This window comes from Phyllobates terribilis, unplaced genomic scaffold (assembly GCF_046119375.1).
Source record: "Phyllobates terribilis strain yellow unplaced genomic scaffold, ASM4611937v1 Scaffold_5__5_contigs__length_657084704, whole genome shotgun sequence".
Lineage (NCBI taxonomy): Eukaryota > Metazoa > Chordata > Amphibia > Anura > Dendrobatidae > Phyllobates > Phyllobates terribilis.
In genome coordinates this window covers 533,730,891-533,749,585 of record NW_027362765.1, presented here as the reverse complement: position 1 = coordinate 533,749,585, position 18,695 = coordinate 533,730,891, and positions in this window count along the sequence as shown.

Sequence of the window (18,695 nt, the reverse complement as noted above, 5' to 3'; positions counted from 1 at the left end):
CAGCATCGCCCCACTCCTGCCACCACCAGCCTCCTGCAGCAGCAACCCTGCCTCTTGGGACCCCGTTCGACTGCAGCTGCCCCTCAGTAACCTACTGTAAAAGGAGACTATAAGACGCACCACCATTTACTTACATATATCTATATATATTCCTTCCTAAAATTTGGGGTGCGTCTTATAATTCGCAAAATACGGTATATCTTTTTTATGTTTAAACAAAAAATATTTTATAGAAAAAATAATTATTTTTGCATCACTATATTCTGAGAGCTATAATTTTTTTATTTCTCCACTGACAGAGCAGTTTGGTAGCTTGTTTTTGCGGGACAAGATGATGTTTTCAGCTATACCATTTTTAATTCCATTCGACTTTTTGATCACATTTTATTCCACTCTTTTTGACGGTATCATGAAAAGCATTGCTTTTTTGCCATTTTTTTTATCTTTTTTCACAGAGTTCACTGAAGGGGTTAAATATTTTGACAATTTTATAGGTTGGGTCATTCCAGACGCAGCGATGCTAAATGTGTATTTTTACTTTATTATTTTACATAAATATACCTATTTATTGGTTTAATATACTGTATATATATTTTTTTTATTTTATGATTTTTTTCAAAAAGGTTTACAATTTTTTTTTTAATTAGTCCCTCTATGGGACTAACCTATTAACAATTTTTTTTTTAATTAGTCCCTCTATGGGACTAACCTATTATTCTGATCACTGGTATAATGCATTTGTAGCGCCCCGAGGGTTCGGTCGCTACAGGGGTATTGCACCTCAACCAGAGGTGTGATATCCCACTCCCGGGTAAGGATGGTGTGTGGACCGGGACTCAGTTAGCTGCATGCATCACACACACCCCATTTCCGGGGGACAGCTCAACGATGCTCCTATTAGTACAGTAATGCAGGCACGACAGATCATGTCCCTGGCTGGAGTGGGGAGGGCGGAGGAAAACCCAGTGATGTAGGAGCAGGAGGGGACGGTTTCTGGGCATAGGTAGGAGCCCATTGGTTGCAAGTCACCTGGGCTCATACACAGAGAGGGAGGTATAAGAGGTGGGCACCATCTTGGTTCAGAGAGAAGAAGTTCAGTTCAGTCAGTGGAGTGAGAGAAGGAGTTCAGCCAGAGAGGGCTGACAGGGAGCTGTGGCTCAGTCTGGGCCCAGCTCCACGAGGCAGGCCTAGGGTGAAGGCCGGAGCCAGAGGAGAGGAACAGAAAGGAAAAGAAGGGAACAGAAACAGAAAGGAACAGCAAAGAAAGAGAAGTACCCAAAGTGTAGAAAGGCCCAGAGACACGAAGGCGGAAGGAACCCTAAGGACCCAGGAGATTACGGGTGACGGGTTGGCAGAACAGGGTACCGGATCCCAAGTTGGTGGAGGTGACTAATCCTTAACCAAGAACCGGTGGTCGTGATCATTTACTGGTTGCGACCCCTCACTACACCTACTAGGAAGGCACACCACATAGGGTCAGGGAAGTGGACACCCAGTCCTCCCAGGAGAAGACCCGAGGCAGCTGGACAGAAGTAGTGTCACTGGTGGGGCACGGCTGACGAAAGGATAGAAGGGAGTCCTGTGCCACACTCCGGAATTGCCTGGGGGTTGATCGAGCCCCCCTGCCTGGTGGACGCAGCACGGCTCAGGCGGTCCTATCTGTGCACAAGTGACCTGGATGAGAACTGTGAGTAAAGAACCTGAACTGCAACACCTTGTCTCTGTGCTTTCTCACCGCGTCAGCACTACTAGTACTGGGACGCCCCGCACCACCACCACCATCATCACTCTACACTGCCCTGAGGCTATACTCCTCCCGTGGGGAGTTGTACTACACTCTGCTGCACCCACAACACCAGCCTCAGCGGTCTGCCCTGAAGCGGTGGTTCATCCTGACCGCAATCCACGGGTGGCGTAGTCGGACAATTAACCTAAAACCTATAAAAGACTGCCACTGGTCTGACCACCCTGAGCCACGGGACCGGGTCGCCACTACTACTTCCAGCATTTCCCTGAAGCCCGGTCCCGAGTGCCCCACGGCCCAGGGGGTGAGTCAACTTTTGGCGTAGTCGGCAGGATTGCGACCAACCCGCCACAAACGGGTATTGCGCGCCTGAAGAGAAAGAGACTGTTTAATCGAAATTGACTGTGTTGAAAATGGCGCCCGCCCCAGCAGAACGGACGCCATAATGTGCGCGCCAAAAGACAACAGGAAGCCACCTCCCATCGTGGGCCAGGTCCCAGAATGGCGTCAAAGAAGGAGCCCGCCCCCAACAGCCATGAGTGCAGCTGTAGAGATGTCCATCAACGTGGGGGGGCTGCCCCTGAAGGTGATTTTCAGCAGATGGCCCCAAGAACACCCCCAATGGAAAGAAAACTGTGGGGCAGGGTGCGGTCTGGATCAGTCTGTACGGACCGCACCGGGGAATGGAAGGAACACCAAACACCACCAGCACCTTGGCCCATAGCCTGTTGCAGGCTGAACCGCCATGCAACCTAACTGAATTGCTGGCACAGCTCCCGAGAGACCCGGAGCATGCGCAAGCCGCGCTAGAAGACCTGGATCGGAGGATGGTCCGGGCACAGCGGGATGTGATCGCCGGGTGGAGGGAGGAGTTTGCCCGGCAAGCCGTGACCCGACCGCAGGAGGCGCTACCACCGCCCAGCCGCACGCCTGCCTCTGAGGGCGGTGAAGGTGGACCGGAGTCCGGGGACGACACCGCGGAGGAGGCCACAGAGACTGAGGCAGGTAACGGGGACATCATCACCCCAAGCCCTGAGGCCACAAGCCTGCCCCCGCCTCCCGTAGCGGGACCCGAAGCCCCAGGAACCGTACCTGCCACCGCGCCTCCGCTACTCCCGGCTAGGCCCGGACAGCGCCTGGGAATCAGCACTACAGTTACCGCTGTTCCCAAGCGCCGGTGCTGAACGCTGCCCTCATCATAGTTCCCTGCCGGCGCTGCCATCAGCACCAGCAGGGACTATGATGAGAGTAGTAGTGTCTGCTCCAGCAGTGTCCCCATCTGCAAAAATAAGAATAAAATAATAAAATCCTTATATTCACCTGTCCGGAGATGTCTCCCGCTGTAATCCATGTGACCGCTGCTGCCGAGGAGCTGGGGAGAATGAGCGGCTCCAAAGCTGCAGCTCAGGAGCAGTGTCCTGTCAGTCACTGAGCGCAGCTCCGGAGTGGCTCATTCTCCTCGGCTCCTCGGCAGCAGCGGTCAGAGGATTACAGTGGGGAACACCTAGGAGAGGTGACTACATGGATTTTATTATTTTATTCTTATTTTTACAGGTGGGGACACTGAGGGAGCTGACAGTACTACCCTCATCATAGTCCCTGCTGGTGCTGATCGCAGCGCCGGAAGGGAACCATGATGAGGGCAGCATTCAGCACCGGTGCTTGGGGACAGAGCTAACTGTAGTGCTCATTCCCAGGCGCCGGTCTGTGTCACACTGAAGACAAACGGATGCCATCCGTGTGTGTTCAGCGTGAGACTCTTTTGCAGACCGTGTGTCCGCAAAAAAACGGACATGTCTCTGTGCGGAGCACACGGACACACTGATGTGTGCACAGACCCATTCATTTGAACGTCTCTTGCAAGGGACATTGGAGTTCTTCCAAGTTTTTGGCAGCCGTTGCTTCACTGCATAGGGAAACACTATGGGAGACCCACTTCCTAATAATGGGAACATTGTGTTTAGGAGGTTCTCTGCCCTTTAAGCCTCTTGCAAGGGGCATTGGAGTGCCTCCAAATTTTTGGCAGTCCTTGCAGTCACTGCATACTGTGGTAGATCACTCACTCAGCTGCACACGGAGGTAGACACAGGTACACTGTCTCTTTAAAACTTCTGGTTGGTTTATTAAAAAATGCAGCATAAACCAACACTGAGTCCACAAAAGAAAAACACAGCCCACTGGGCAAACAGGAAAAACAAAACGGCAACACAAAAGCACAGTCTTTGTGGAGGCAGGGATCCGCCTACTCAGAGTGCAGATACTCTGTGTGGTTCAGGTTAGCTCCACATAAACAGATCTGGAGTTCCTCACTCCAGACCTACAGAACGCTGAATGCCTCAGCAGGCCAAGTATTTAAACCTCCCCCCAGACCACACCCTGGGGAGGAGATATGGAGAACAACCTCCCACCCGCTCTATGGTTGTTCTCATAAAAACACGCCCTTTGGAAATGGAGACTTAACCCCTCCTTGCACATAACATTCTGGAGGAAACTTAATGGTTTCAATTCACTGACGCCCATAGCCTCAGGTAAACATAACTCCCCTCCACCTCTTTACCAGTGACTTTGTCACATATCCCCCTCCTCTGCCCAAAGCCGGGGGTTTTGGCACCTTCACTCGCTAAACAGGGAAGTCTGGACAGGGCGTCTGCATTTCCATGTAGTTTCTCGGGCCTGTGCTCTACATGAAAATTAAAAGCTTGGAGTGCTAGGAACCACCTAGTTACCCGGGCATTGTTCCCCTTCCTTTCCCTCATCCATCTCAGGGGTGCATGGTCTGACACTAGCCTGCACTTTCGGCCTAACAGGTAGTATCTTAGGGTTTCAATGGCCCATTTGATGGCCAGGTATTCCTTCTCTACAATGGCATAGTTATTTTCACAGGACGAGAGTTTCCTACTCCGGAATAGGACTGGATGTTCATCCCCAACTATTTCCTGGGACAACACGGCTCCAAAACCGACCTCGGAGGTGTCAGTCTGAACCACAAACTCCTTAGTGAAGTCGGGTGCTACTAAGACTGGCTGCTTACATAGGGCGAGCTTCAACTCCTGGAATGCCATCTCCGCTTCAGGGGACCACTTGGACATCGATGTCTTTGTGCCCTTAAGAAGATCAGTCAGTGGGGGCGGCTATCACGGCGAAATTTGGTATAAAATCGACGATAATACCCCACAATTCCCAGAAACGCACAAACTTGTTTCTTGGAGTTTGGTTGCGGGCAGTTTTGGATAGCCTCCACAGTCTTTGTGGAGGCAGGGCTCCGCCTGCTCAGAGTGCAGGTACTCTGTGTGGTTCAGCTTAGCTCCACATAAACAGATCTGGAGTTCCTCACTCCAGACCTACTGAATGCTGAATGCCTCAGCTGGCCAAGTATTTAAACCTCCCCCCAGACCACACCCTGGGGAGGAGATATGGAGAACAACCTCCCACCCGCTCTATGGTTGTTCTTATTAAAACACGCCCTTTGGAAATGGAGACTTAACCCCTCCTTGCACATAACATGCTGGAGGAAAAGTAACGGTTTCAATTCACTGACGCCCATAGCCTCAGGGAAACATAACTCCCCTCCAACACTTTACCAGTGACTTTGTCACAATACGCAATAACAGTATAGGAGACCCACTCGTTAATAATGGGAACAACAAAGCATAGCTGACTGCTGCGCCTTTAAGAATAGTAAGGGCCGCTTGATGGCCCTATAAAAATAGGCTTTGCGAATTTCAGAGTCCCTCCATCATAAATGAAACAGGGTGTGTCTGATTATGTGTCACACACCACATGGCCAGATAATGTTGTAAAATGTTAAAATGACATTTCCTGGTGAATGCATTTGTCTTGGTTGAAAGCAATGCAAAAGTGCAAAAACGCATCAAAAACGCTACGTGTGGACATAGCCCAAGTTGTGGAGGAGCATTTTTGCTTTTTATTTATTTTTCCTTACATGCAAGTCATTACCCTGGAAAGGACGTTCTTTAACATATTTCTCAGGAAAATCCATTTTGGTTTCGTTTTTGTATGTTTTATTGTGAGTCCGTAAAAGTGGCGTAATACTCTGACAACATTGTTCACAGCAGTGACCTAGGAGTCAGAGATACTTCCAGGGGTCTTCCCCATGCTGTTCCAATGTCATTTGAGCATTGTTCCCGTCGATTTGGGCAATTTTAAGGCCCTCTGCAGACCGCCGGGGGAAGCCGCCGGAAAAATGCTCGAGTTTCTCATAGACTTGTTACTCGGACCGAGCACTCAAGCATTCCAATTTGCTCGACCCGAGCAATGAGTACCCGAGCATTCTAGTGCTCTCTCATCACTAGTGGTGTCCTGTCGAATAAATGCACCGGCTGTTCTATGACAGTGTAGACCGCCTAACTTTAATCAAGATGAACAAGTCATGGTTCTCCAGGGACTTTTCCACACCAATCGCAGACTGTGCAGACTAGGCGGTGGTGTGGTTTTTAGTGTGCTGCATTGATCTCACGTAATTGCAGTCTGTGATATCTTTGTTGTGCCTGCTGTTGCTGATGTTAACAATAATTTTTTGAAATGTGGAGTCTCCTGCTGTGCCATTATAATGCCGGGATCGTGTCGGCTGGGGTACTCGGTAACCAGACAGACTGTCCAACGGGGGTATCATGGTGGCGATTACCCAGTCCCGTGGCCCTGACCAGGCAAGTGAAAAGGGGGAATTATTTATAGGGGATTATAGTTTATGGATGATCCGTGACGAAAGCTGAAGTATCTGGCCAGGGATGGCCAACGCTGCATATGGGGTCCCCAGGGGATAGATGGAAGTCCAGCAAGTTAGATCACTCCCCGCAGCAGGAGCGGGCCCCTGGGGTGATCAAGGGGGTTGTGATGAGCAGTGCAGGGCAAATAAGCAAGGAGGCAAATTAATTTATTCTTTACCTTTACTGATGAGGGTTGCAAGTTGATTCCAGGAGGGGTACTGGTCACTAGGTCCATGCTGGAAGCAGATGGAGTCCACTCCACCAGGTGGGATCAGTATGCCTTCCTTCTGCTTTTTATATTTAGGTTTTCAGATGCCTGTGAGCTGATCTGTCCCTCTGTGTGCTTCCTTCTCCTTGTAGTTCTTCCAGCAAGCAGAGCGAGCCTAACAGGGTGCTGTACTGTGTCTTACAGCTCCTGGCTCTCTATTCTGCTGTGCTGTTGAGCCTACACGTGCGACCAGAAAACTTTGTATTCCTCTGGTTTTCAGACTTGGCTGCTGGGGCTTGCAATCCCTTGAATAGCCCAAGATTCTGGTGTCCTCTTCTCAGCATGAGCCTGGGGTCAGTCTTCCTAAACAAACCCTGATCTCCCAAAGCTCTTGTCTCCTCCAGTCACTTCTCCCTTCACTGCCTCACATGCTCTCTGTGTGGAACTCTGACTCCTCCCCCCAGCCCCCCAGCCAGGAAAAACCCTGACTCTCCTAAAACTAGGTGCTTGTGCTCCCTCTTCTGGTAAGGGATGAGGCGTGTGTGTGGATGAGTGGATACCTGATGTAGGGAGCTCCATTTTCCTCCAGACATGATACCACCCCCCTTTAGGGAGGCAATAGCACTGTGGCGCTGGACCGCAGGGGTGCCACAATACCATTTGCACTGTGAGTCAATTGATGCCACTTTTCCTGGTGTCTGCCCCTAATTTGGGCTGTTTTGGCAGCTTTTGTGTCCCTTTTGAAAGTGTTGTGTATGCGTTTATTAATTGCAATGGGATTCGGATATGTTCGTCGAACTGTTCGATGAATTGTTTGGAGAACATCGGGAAGTTTGCTGATCTGAAACGAACCTTGAGAAGTTCGCTCATGTCTAATAATGACTCTGTCACTCGGGGTGCAGCATAATGACGCTGAAACTCGGGGTGCAGGATAATGACGCTGACACTCTGGGTATGGGATATTGACGCTGACACCAGGGGTGCAGAATAATGACGCTGACACTCGGGGTATTAGATAATGACGCTGACACTCGGGGTATGAGATAATGACGCTGACACTCGGGGTATGGGATATTGACGCTGACACTAGGGGGTATGGGATATTGACGCTGACACTCGGGGTATGGTATAATGACGCTGACATTCGGGGTGCAGCATAATGATGCTGACACTCGGGGTATGGGATAATGATGCTGACACTCGGGGTATGGGATATTGACGCTGACACTAGTGGTATAGGATATTGACGCTGACACTCGGGGTATGGGATAATGGCGCTGACTAGTGTTGAGCGAGCACTAAAATTCTCGGGTGCTCGAAGCTCGGGCCGAGCTCACCCTGATACTCGGGTGCTCGACCCGAGCAACGAGCCCAATGTTAGTCTATGGGAGACCCGAGCATTTTTGCGGCGGCACCCCCGGCAGTCTGTAGAAAGCCTAAAAAGTGCCCAAAACTATAGTGACAGTGCACAAATAACATGGGGACAGCATGGGGATCGCCCCAGGAAGCATTTCTGACCCCCAGGTCACTGCTGTCAACAACGTGGTCAGAGGTATTAAGCCACTTTTATGGGCTCACAATAAAACGTTCAAAAACGAAACTGAAACTGTTTTCCTGTGAAATACGTTAAGGAACATCCTTTCCAGGGTAAAGACTTGTGTATAAGGTAAAATAAATAACCAAAAACAAAAATACTCCTCCACACCTTGGGCTATGTTCACAAGTAGCATTTTTTATGCGTTTTTTCACTTTTGTATTGCTTTCAACCGTGACAAATGCATTCACCGGGAAATGTCATTTTAACATTTTACAACCTTTTCTGGCCATGTGTTGTGTGACACATGCATACAGTGCTGAAAAGACATGGGAACAGCATGGGGAAGACCCCTGGAAGCATCTCTGACACCCAGGTCACTGCCTAAAAGTGTGCCCATCAGAAGTGATCCTTGCCGCATCAGAAGATGCAGACTTGCAACTATCCCCGTGCAAGTCCTTGTCCCAGGGCAGTGTTCAATTGTACCTCCCCATTCCTTGCAATGCAAGCGCAAATATGCAGCCAACCACCCACCCACCCGCAGGCTGCAATACTATACTGCTAGGTTGCACTTGAAATGGGGCCTTTAATTTGGAGGAGGCCGAAGCTGGCCACTACCTCATGGCTGCTTCGGCATTGAGGTCTCCATACTCAGTCCCCAGCCGCCACTATTTGTCCCGGTAACCTTCCCCACAATTTGCTTAGCATGGCCTGCTTTAGGGCAGCATAGGACGAGCCCACCAGACAACCAGACTCCTCTGGTGGGACCTGGCTTCTCCATCAGGGGAGATGAGAGTGTCAAGCTGAGGAGCATGATGATGATGATAGAAGTTAGCATCTGCTTTGTTTTCTTGGAATGCAAGCATAAGTGTGCAGCCTTCCACCCACCCACCCCCAGGCTGCAATACCATACTGCTAGCTTGCACTTGAAATGGGGCCTTTTAGTTTGGAGGAGGCCGAAGCTGGCCACTACCTCATGGCTGCTTCGGCAGCGAGGTCTCCATACTCAGTCCCCAGCCGCCACTATTTGTCCCGGTAACCTTCCCCACACTTTTCTTAGCCTGGCCTGCTTTAGGGCAGCATTGGACGAGCCCACCAGACAACCAGAGACTCCTCCGGTGGGCCCTGGCTTCTCCATCAGGGGAGTTGAGAGTGCCAAGGTGAGGAGCATGATGATGCCCTCCCCAGTGCATTTAGTGGGAAGGACAGCCTAACCACAAACACGTGGACAAGTGAATGTGGCCAGGGATGGTCCATCTCACTGATGCCTTCACACTGAGTTAATATTGTGGAAGCCGGGACACAGTTGGACACTGGGATGCAACACGTCCTCCAGACATAGAGGATTGCGGGTTCTGGGTCAATCAGGCTTCAATACAAAGTTCAGAAGGTAGACAGTAGAGATGAGCGGTGTTCGACTAGAACTGTTCGCCAATCTCAAATTCGAACTGTTTTGGGCGGTGTTCGAGTTGTTCGACGAACCCGAACGATTTGCAAAAAATTCGGCTGTTCGAGGTTATGTTCGATAACTGTTCGTGCACCAAAAGCTTGTCCTGCATGTCTGGCGCTATTTAGAGCACCAATCATGCAGGGATTGTCTGCCACTCACTGTAATGCCACAGCCATGGTGGTTGTGGCATTACAGTGATTGCCCAAATTGATGGGAACAGTGCCAACAGTGAAACATGAAAAGCCGGCAATTCAGCAGCGGCATACACCGGTACCCGACAATTTAGAACCGAAAGAATAGAGCTTCACACATAGATTAGATAGATAGAAACATGTCAGCCACATATATATGAAGTACAGTGACAGTGTTGCTTACTGTACTTGTCATTTAGTGTAAAGGATTTATCAAAAAAAATAATAGTGTTTTCATGCACCGTCTCTTTAAAAAAGCCGGCCAGCATTTCAGCAGCGGTACCCGACAATTTAGAATAGAAGGAATAGAGCATCACACATAGATTAGATAGATAGAAACATGTCAGTCACATATATAAGAAGTACAGTGATAGTGTTAAATACTGTACTTGTCATTTAGTGTTAAAATAAAGGATTTATTTAAAAAAAAATTTCCCCGTAATTTTAGGCTCTAGCGGAGGTTAAGCAGACGGCTGGGGCAGATGTTTGAAGCCTGGGAAGGGGGTAATACTCATGGAGCTTCCCAGGCTACTAATATCAGCCCCCAGCTGAATACCTAGCCTTTACTAGCTATTAAAATGGGGGACCCCCCCAAATAAAATGACGTGGGGTCCCCCCTATTTTAATAGCTAGCAAAGGCTAGGCAGACAGCTGGGGGCTGATATTAATAGCTCAGGAAGGGTGCCATGAATATTGGTCCCCTCCCAGGCTAGAAACACCAGCCGTCAGCCGCCCCAGAAATGGCGCATCCATAGGATGCACCAATTCTGGCACTTAGCCTCGCTCTTCCCACTGCCCTCTAGCGGTGGCAGTGGGGTAATAGGGCTGGGGTTGATGTCAGCTTATAATGCCAGCTGACATCAAGCCCAGGTTAGTAATGGAGAGGCGTCTATAAGACACCCCATTACTAACCCCATAGTCAAAGTTAAAAGAAAACACAAACACCCAGAATAAAGTCCTTTAATTGAAATAAAGACACAATCCTTTATTGTTCTAAATTAAACCATACTTACCACCACGCCCATTCCAGCTGAAGCCAACGATCTCCTGCAATAAAAGTAAAATAATAAAGCAACCTCATCCTTACCTTTCCATGGTTCCCACGACAGCTTCAGCTCTGCTACATCGAGATGACAGGCTGGACCGCAGCAGAACGCTGCCATCCAGCCTGTCATCCCGCAGACACTGAGAAGCGCAGGCATGATTGCGCTCCTCAGTGTTTCGCTGTGACGGCATCCAGATTAGAGATGAGCGTTGTTCTACTCGAACTGTTCGCCAATCTCAAATTCGAGCTGTTTTGGGCGGTGTTCGAGCCGTTCGGCGAACACGAACAATTTGAGAAAAATTCGGCTGTTCGAGGTTATGTTCGATAACTGTTCGTGCACCAAAATCATAACTGGATTTTTTCTCAGTAATGATGAAAATTAATGTTAATACGCAGTTTGAGTGTACAGCGGGGCGGGGGGAGGGGCAGGGGATGGATCTCTGCAGGAACAATGAAGATCTCCATTTTTTTTTTCTCTTTCCCGCATTTACAGTGGGGAGGTGCAATCTGTCAGCCTATCAGCAGCGCACACACGGAGCGAAGTGCTTTTTTTCACACAAGCAAGGGCATGTGTCATTGGCAGTGTATGTCACATATCCTTGCCCTATAAGACCAAGCCATTTTCCCCATCGCCACCATTTTCTCACTGCTGCAGCTGCGTGTTAGACGGCACCGCTGTTGCTGTGTGCGCTATACCTTGTTAATTTCAAGCCAATTTTCGCACAAATCTACAGATAGCTTGGGAGTAGGGAATAGTTGTGATTGCAGTCCTTTTAAGGACTAGGTTACAGCATTTCCTACGACTTTTATCAGGCAGGTCTGTGCTCTTAAATAGATAGATTGTGGGAGTAAAGACTAATTGTAATTGGAGTCCTTTTCAGGACTAGGTTACATCAGTTCCTACCAGTTTTTGCCAGGCAGGTCTGTGCCAGTGCTGTGCAAGTTTTTTTCACAGCATTTGGCTGAATCTAGCAAAGCTAATCCTTTTTGGCCTATTGCAGACTGTGTTAGTCAGTGGAGTAGCCTATCTGTGTTCCAAGATATACCACCTGTTTATAGAATACCAATTTTTTTACTGCACCTAGTGAAGTAAAATCTTTTGGGCATAGCATCATTCTATTAGTCCATCTATACTGACCTCCATCAGGTTGCAAATTGAATATAATTTTTTTCTGCATCTAGCTCTGAAAAAATATTGGGCTTCTAGCTGTGTGTGGGACTTGTTGTATTAGTCCATCTATACTGACCTCCATCAGGTTGCAAACTGCATATATTTTTTTCTTCATCTACCTCTGAAAAAATATTGGGCTTCTAGCTGTGTGTGGGACTTGTTCTATTAATCCATCTATACAGACCTCCATCAGGTTGCAAACTGAATATATTTTTTTCTGCATCTACCTCTGAAAACATATTGGGCTTCTAGCTGTGTGTGGGACTTGTTGTATTAGTCCATCTATACTGACCTCCATCAGGTTGCAAATTGAATATAATTTTTTTCTGCATCTAGCTCTGAAAAAATATTGGGCTTCTAGCTGTGTGTGGGACTTGTTGTATTAGTCCATCTATACTGACCTCCATCAGGTTGCAAACTGCATGTATTTTTTTCTTCATCTACCTCTGAAAAAATATTGGGCTTCTAGCTGTGTGTGGGACTTGTTCTATTAATCCATCTATACAGACCTCCATCAGGTTGCAAACTGAATATATTTTTTTCTGCATCTACCTCTGAAAAAATATTGGGCTTCTAGCTGCGTGTGGGACTTGTTCTATTAATCCATCTATACAGACCTCCATCAGGTTGCAAACTGAATATATTTTTTTCTGCATCTACCTCTGAAAAAATATTGGGCTTCTAGCTGTGTGTGGGACTTGTTGTATTAGTCCATCTATACTGACCTCCATCAGGTTGCAAACTGAATATATTTTTTTCTGCATCTACCTCTGAAAAAATATTGGGCTTCTAGCTGTGTGTGGGACTTGTTCTATTAATCCATCTATACAGACCTCCATCAGGTTGCAAACTGAATATATTTTTTTCTGCATCTACCTCTGAAAAAATATTGGGCTTCTAGCTGTGTGTGGGACTTGTTGTATTAGTCCATCTATACTGACCTCCATCAGGTTGCAAACTGAATATATTTTTTTCTGCATCTACCTCTGAAAAAATATTGGGCTTCTAGCTGTGTGTGGGACTTGTTCTATTAATCCATCTATACAGACCTCCATCAGGTTGCAAACTGAATATATTTTTTTCTGCATCTACCTCTGAAAAAATATTGGGCTTCTAGCTGTGTGTGGGACTTGTTCTATTAATCCATCTATACAGTCCTCCATCAGGTTGCAAACTGAATATATTTTTTTCTGCATCTACCTCTGAAAAAATATTGGGCTTCTAGCTGTGTGTGGGACTTGTTCTATTAATCCATCTATACAGTCCTCCATCAGGTTGCAAACTGAATATATTTTTTTCTGCATCTACCTCTGAAAAAATATTTGGCCTTCTAGCAGTGTGTGGGACTTTCTCTATTAGTCCATCTATACTGACCTCCATCAGGTTGCAAATTAAAAATAATTTTTATCTGCATCTAGCTCTGAAAAAATATTTGGCCTTCTAGCAGTGTGTGGGACTTTCTCTATTAGTCCATCTATACTGACCTCCATCAGGTTGCAAATTAAAAATAATTTTTATCTGCATCTAGCTCTGAAAAAATATTTGGCCTTCTAGCAGTGTGTGGGACTTTCTCTATTAGTCCATCTATACTGACCTCCATCAGGTTGCAAATTGAATATAATTTTTTTCTGCATCTAACCCAGCCAATAGTTTTGGCCTAATACCACAGTTTGGCCACTCAGCTCTGCTCGGTTCCCATCCATTGTTTTTTTGTGCAAACAACTCTAGAGTTGTTAATTAGTTAACCACCAAAATGAGTGGAAAAAGGCCTGCTGCTGGTGGAAAGGGGAATAGGCGTGTTGGGAAGGGGAAAAAAGGTTGTGTCCGTGAGGTAGGTGTTAAAGCAACAGTAACATCTGCAGAAGAAAGACCATCTTCCAGCCAAACTAAAATGTCTACTTCTTTTAGCGGACAATGTGATAAGATCCCTTTCTTACGGCCACGCTAATCGCTACAAATTCCAGATGAGGCACAAAAACAGCAGGTGCTTCAACGGATATCAAGTGCTCCTTTAAGTGGGCTCTCCTCCACATCAACTTCAACATCACAAATACTCCAGTCCTCAAAGGTGTCACCCGAATCGCACTTGCTTCCTCACAGCTCCCAAATCTCCAGCTGCCCGTCTGAGTATGAGGTAGAACAGATGGTTGAGTCTGCAGAGCTGTTTACTCATACTATAGCCTGGGAATCAGAGGTCGACTCCAGCGCTTCTGTGAATCCAGACGAGGAAATGATCTGCACTGATGCCCAGAATCTTTATGAGTCGGATCCAGGACCAGACGCAGAAGGTTCTGACCATAATGTAGACCCTCATTCCCAAACTGTAACTCCTGTTGGTGGAGACAATGAGGAAGACGATGATAAGACTCAAATACCTGATTGGAGCGACAACTTTAGTTTTTTGTCAGGGCAGGAACAGGTTGGCTCTGAGGACGACGGGTGTGATAACGCACAGGGTGATGATGATGAGGTTGGAGATCCCACTTACTGTCAACCCACAGTCAGCCAAGAGATGAGGTCAGCAGAGGAGGTGGAGGAAGATGCTAGTGACGACGAGGTCAGGTTGCGCCTTCCTGGACAGAGACGTAGTACTGGAAGCACGTCAACAAATGCATCCTCAAACACAACTCTGCCTCTCACCACAAGTCGTGGTGGCTCTTCAGGTCGCATGGGTGCTAAGCCTTGCATAGCCTGGGCATTTTTTCAGATCGATAAAGATGACCCAACTCGTGTTATCTGTAACATTTGTCAGCAAAAGCTAAGTAGAGGCCAAAAAATACATAGTTTGAGTACTTCATTCATGAACCGGCACATGGACATGAAGCATAAGTTGCAGTGGGAAGCTCAGTGTGCTACAATGCGGCCTAGCCGGCCGGGCCAACCACCGTCTGCCATATCTTGTGCATCCGCGGCCTCTTCATCCTCTGTGACTGGGGGGACAGCAGTCACACCTGTTTTGGGGCGCAGACCTGCCACCTCTTTACCCGCAACAGCCAGCGTGATTGGCAGATCATCATTTTCTTTGGAGGTGGTAACACCAGCTGGTGTTGAGCGCTGTCCGACATCGATAGCACCACCTTTGGATCAAGGCAACCTAACATGTCCGCCTGCATCTTCCTCACAGACCGGCAGTTTGCCGGGGACACCCTTATCAACCCCGTCTAAGCACAATAGCCAGCCCTCGGTCCCTCAGATGTGGACAAGTAAAAGACCATTTCCTCCTAGCCATGAGAAAGCTAAGAGGTTGAATTTCACCATCTGCAAGTTCTTGGCTACAGAAATGCTGCCTTTCCGCCTGGTGGACACAGAGGATTTTCGAGACCTTATGTCCGTCGCAGTGCCCCAGTACCAGATGCCCAGTCGGCACTACTTCTCAAAGAAAGGTGTGCCTGCGCTCCACCAGCATGTCGCACACAACATCACCGCTTCTTTGAGAAACTCTGTGTGTGACAGGGTGCATTTCACCACAGACACTTGGACGAGTAGGCATGGACAGGGGCGTTACATGTCGCTGACTGGGCACTGGGTAACTATGGTGACAGCAGGACAAGGGGCTGCTGTCCAAGTCTTGCCGTCCCCACGAGTTGTGCGTCAATCCTCTTTATGTCAAAGTTCCTCCACTGCATCTGCCTCCTCAACCTCCTCTCGGTCTTCCACCTGCACCGAAAGCCTGTCTGGTCATGCCACAAGCTTTCTAACTGCGCAGAAGGGATCCTGCACACCTCCTTACTATGCTGGCAGTAGGGCTCAACGTCATCAGGTGGTTTTTACATTGAAATGTCTGGGAAATGTGAGTCACACAGCTGAGGAGTTGTGGTCAGCTCTGGAGAACCAATTTCATGAATGGTTGTCTCCACTGGACCTGAAACCAGGGAAGGCCGTGTGCGACAATGCTGCAAACCTGGGTGCGGCCCTTCGCCGGGGCAATGTCACACACGTGCCTTGTATGGCTCACGTGTTGAACCTGGTTGTCCAGCAATTTTTAGCCCACTATCCCAGACTAGATGGCCTTCTGCAGAGGGCACGGTCGCTGTGTGCTCACTTTCGCCGTTCGCATCCCGCAGCTCAGCGACTTACATCTCTACATAAGTCGTTGGGCCTGCCACTTCACCGGCTAAAATGCGATGTGCCTACCCGGTGGAATTCAACTCTGCACATGTTGCAGCGACTGTGGCAGCACCGACAAGCCCTGGTGCAATACGTTCTGACGTATAGCCTGGGCCAACGAGATCCAGAGGTGGGGCAAATCACGCTGGAGGAGTGGTCTCAGATCAGGGACCTATGCACCCTTCTGCACAGTTTTGAAATGGCGACGAAGATGTTTAGTGCTGACGATGCCATTATCAGCATGACTATTCCGGTGATTTACATGCTGGAGCACATGTTAAACAGAATTCGGAGTCAGGTGGTGGCACAAGAGGAGGTGGAGGAAGTAGAGGAGGAGGAGTTGTATGCGGAAGGGCTAACATCTGCAAGGTCCAGACGGTCGGCAGCACCAAGGCGGCAGGCATGTGAGGGTGGGGGAGATGGTTTTACCAGGGCGCATGGTAGCAGCCAAACTAGTGAGGAAGGTGCAGGAGCCCAGGAAGAAGTGGAGGATGAACTGATGGAAGACTCATCAGATGAGGGAGACCTTGATCACATTTCTGTTGTGCGAGGTTGGGGGGAGAGGACAGAGGAAGGAAGCATGATTGTTACCTCGCCACCAACACAACAGGGACTTGGTGCTCCTGGATGCGCAACACACATGAGTGCCTTCTTGCTGCACTACCTGCAACATGACCCTCGAATTGTGAGAATTAGAAATAATCCTGACTACTGGGTTGCCACACTGTTAGATCCCCGGTACAAAAGTAAATTTGCAGAAATTATTCCTGCCATAGAAAGGGATGCACGCATGCAGGAGTATCAGCAGAGACTGTTGCAGAATCTTACATGTGCTTTTCCACAAAATACCAGTGGTGCACGTAGTGAATCTCACAGTTCCAACTTGCCAACCGTGGGACCGTCAAGTGTTCAGCACTCAAACCGTAACAGAACCACAGTATCTGCTGGTAACATCAATTTTGCGGAATCATTTCACCACTTTTTTAGCCCATCCTTTGCAAGGCCACAGGAGACAAGAAGTCTGACACATAGTCAACGCCTAGAGACGATGGTACAGGAGTATCTCCAAGTAAACATTGAAGCCATGACTGTGTCACTGGACCCTTGCTCTTTTTGGGCTTCCAATCTGGATAAATGGCCGGAGCTAGCCACTTACGCCTTGGAGATCTTGTCATGCCCCGCAGCCAGCGTTCTGTCTGAACGTGTGTTCAGCGCTGCTGGTGGTGTGCTGACAGATAAGCGCACGCGGCTCTCCACTGATAATGTAGACAGACTCACGTTCATAAAGATGAACAAATCATGGATCCGAAACGACTTTTCTACCCCTGTGTCATCCTGGGGAGAGTAAAAGCTTGATGATTGGTTAAAATCACCCTACCAACCGTTTTAAGCTTTCAAATTACTAATCATGTTTATCTGTATCTTGGCTGGAAAATAATTTGGGCTTTGTAGCAGTGTGCAGCACTGATTCTATTAGGCCATCTATAATAAGCTCCACCAGATTTAAAATTACTAATCATGTTTATCTGTATCTTGACTGGAAAATAATTTGGGCTTTGTAGCAGTGTGCAGCACTGATCCTATTAGGCCATCTATACTAAAGCTTCACCAGATTTAAAATTAATAATAATTTTTAGCTGCATCTAGCCCGGAAAATAATTTTGGGGCTCCGAGATGCGCAAGACACATAAGTGCCTTCTTGCTGCACTACCTGCAGCATGACCCTCATATTGTCAGAATTCGAAGTAATCATGACTACTGGGTTGCCACACTCTTAGATCCCCCAAACTTTTCGATCAACCTTTTCATTTTAATAAAGACCAAAAAAATGGTAATTTTTGAAATTATAAGCATTAGCAGGTTGTTAGAAACTGAAATCAAACAGTTTTCAACTCAAAACTTTATTCTAGGTGATGTTACATTTTCACATAGGACCCCTTGTTCGAAAGGAGCTTCTGAACTCTCTCGTCCATTGAATTTGTCAGGTTTTGGATGGTTTCTGCTTCAATTGTTTTGCATGAGGACAGAATACCCTCCCAGAGCTGTTGCTTAGATGTGAACTGCCTCCCGCCATCATAGACACTCCTTTTAATGATGCTCCAAAGGTTCTGAATGGGGTAGAGGTCAGGGGAGCATGGGGGTCACACCATAAGTTTGTCCCCTTTTATGCCCATATCAGCCAGAGATGCAGATGTTTTATGTGCAGCATGAGATGGTGCATTATCATGCAGAAAAATGATCTTGCTGTGAAATACACGGTTCTTGTTCTTGAACCATGGCAGGAAGTGCTGTTTGAGAAAATCCACATACATTATGGAGTTCATCTTTAGCGCCTTCAGGGATCCTAAAGGGGCCGACAATCTCTCTCCCCATGATTCCAGCCCAAAACATTACTCCACCTCCTCCTTGTTGGCGCTGTAGCCGTGTTTGCGTGGGGTGTCCATCAACCAGCCATCCTCCACTCCATCCATCTGGACCATCGAGCGCTGCACGGCACTCATCCGTGAACAAAACAGTT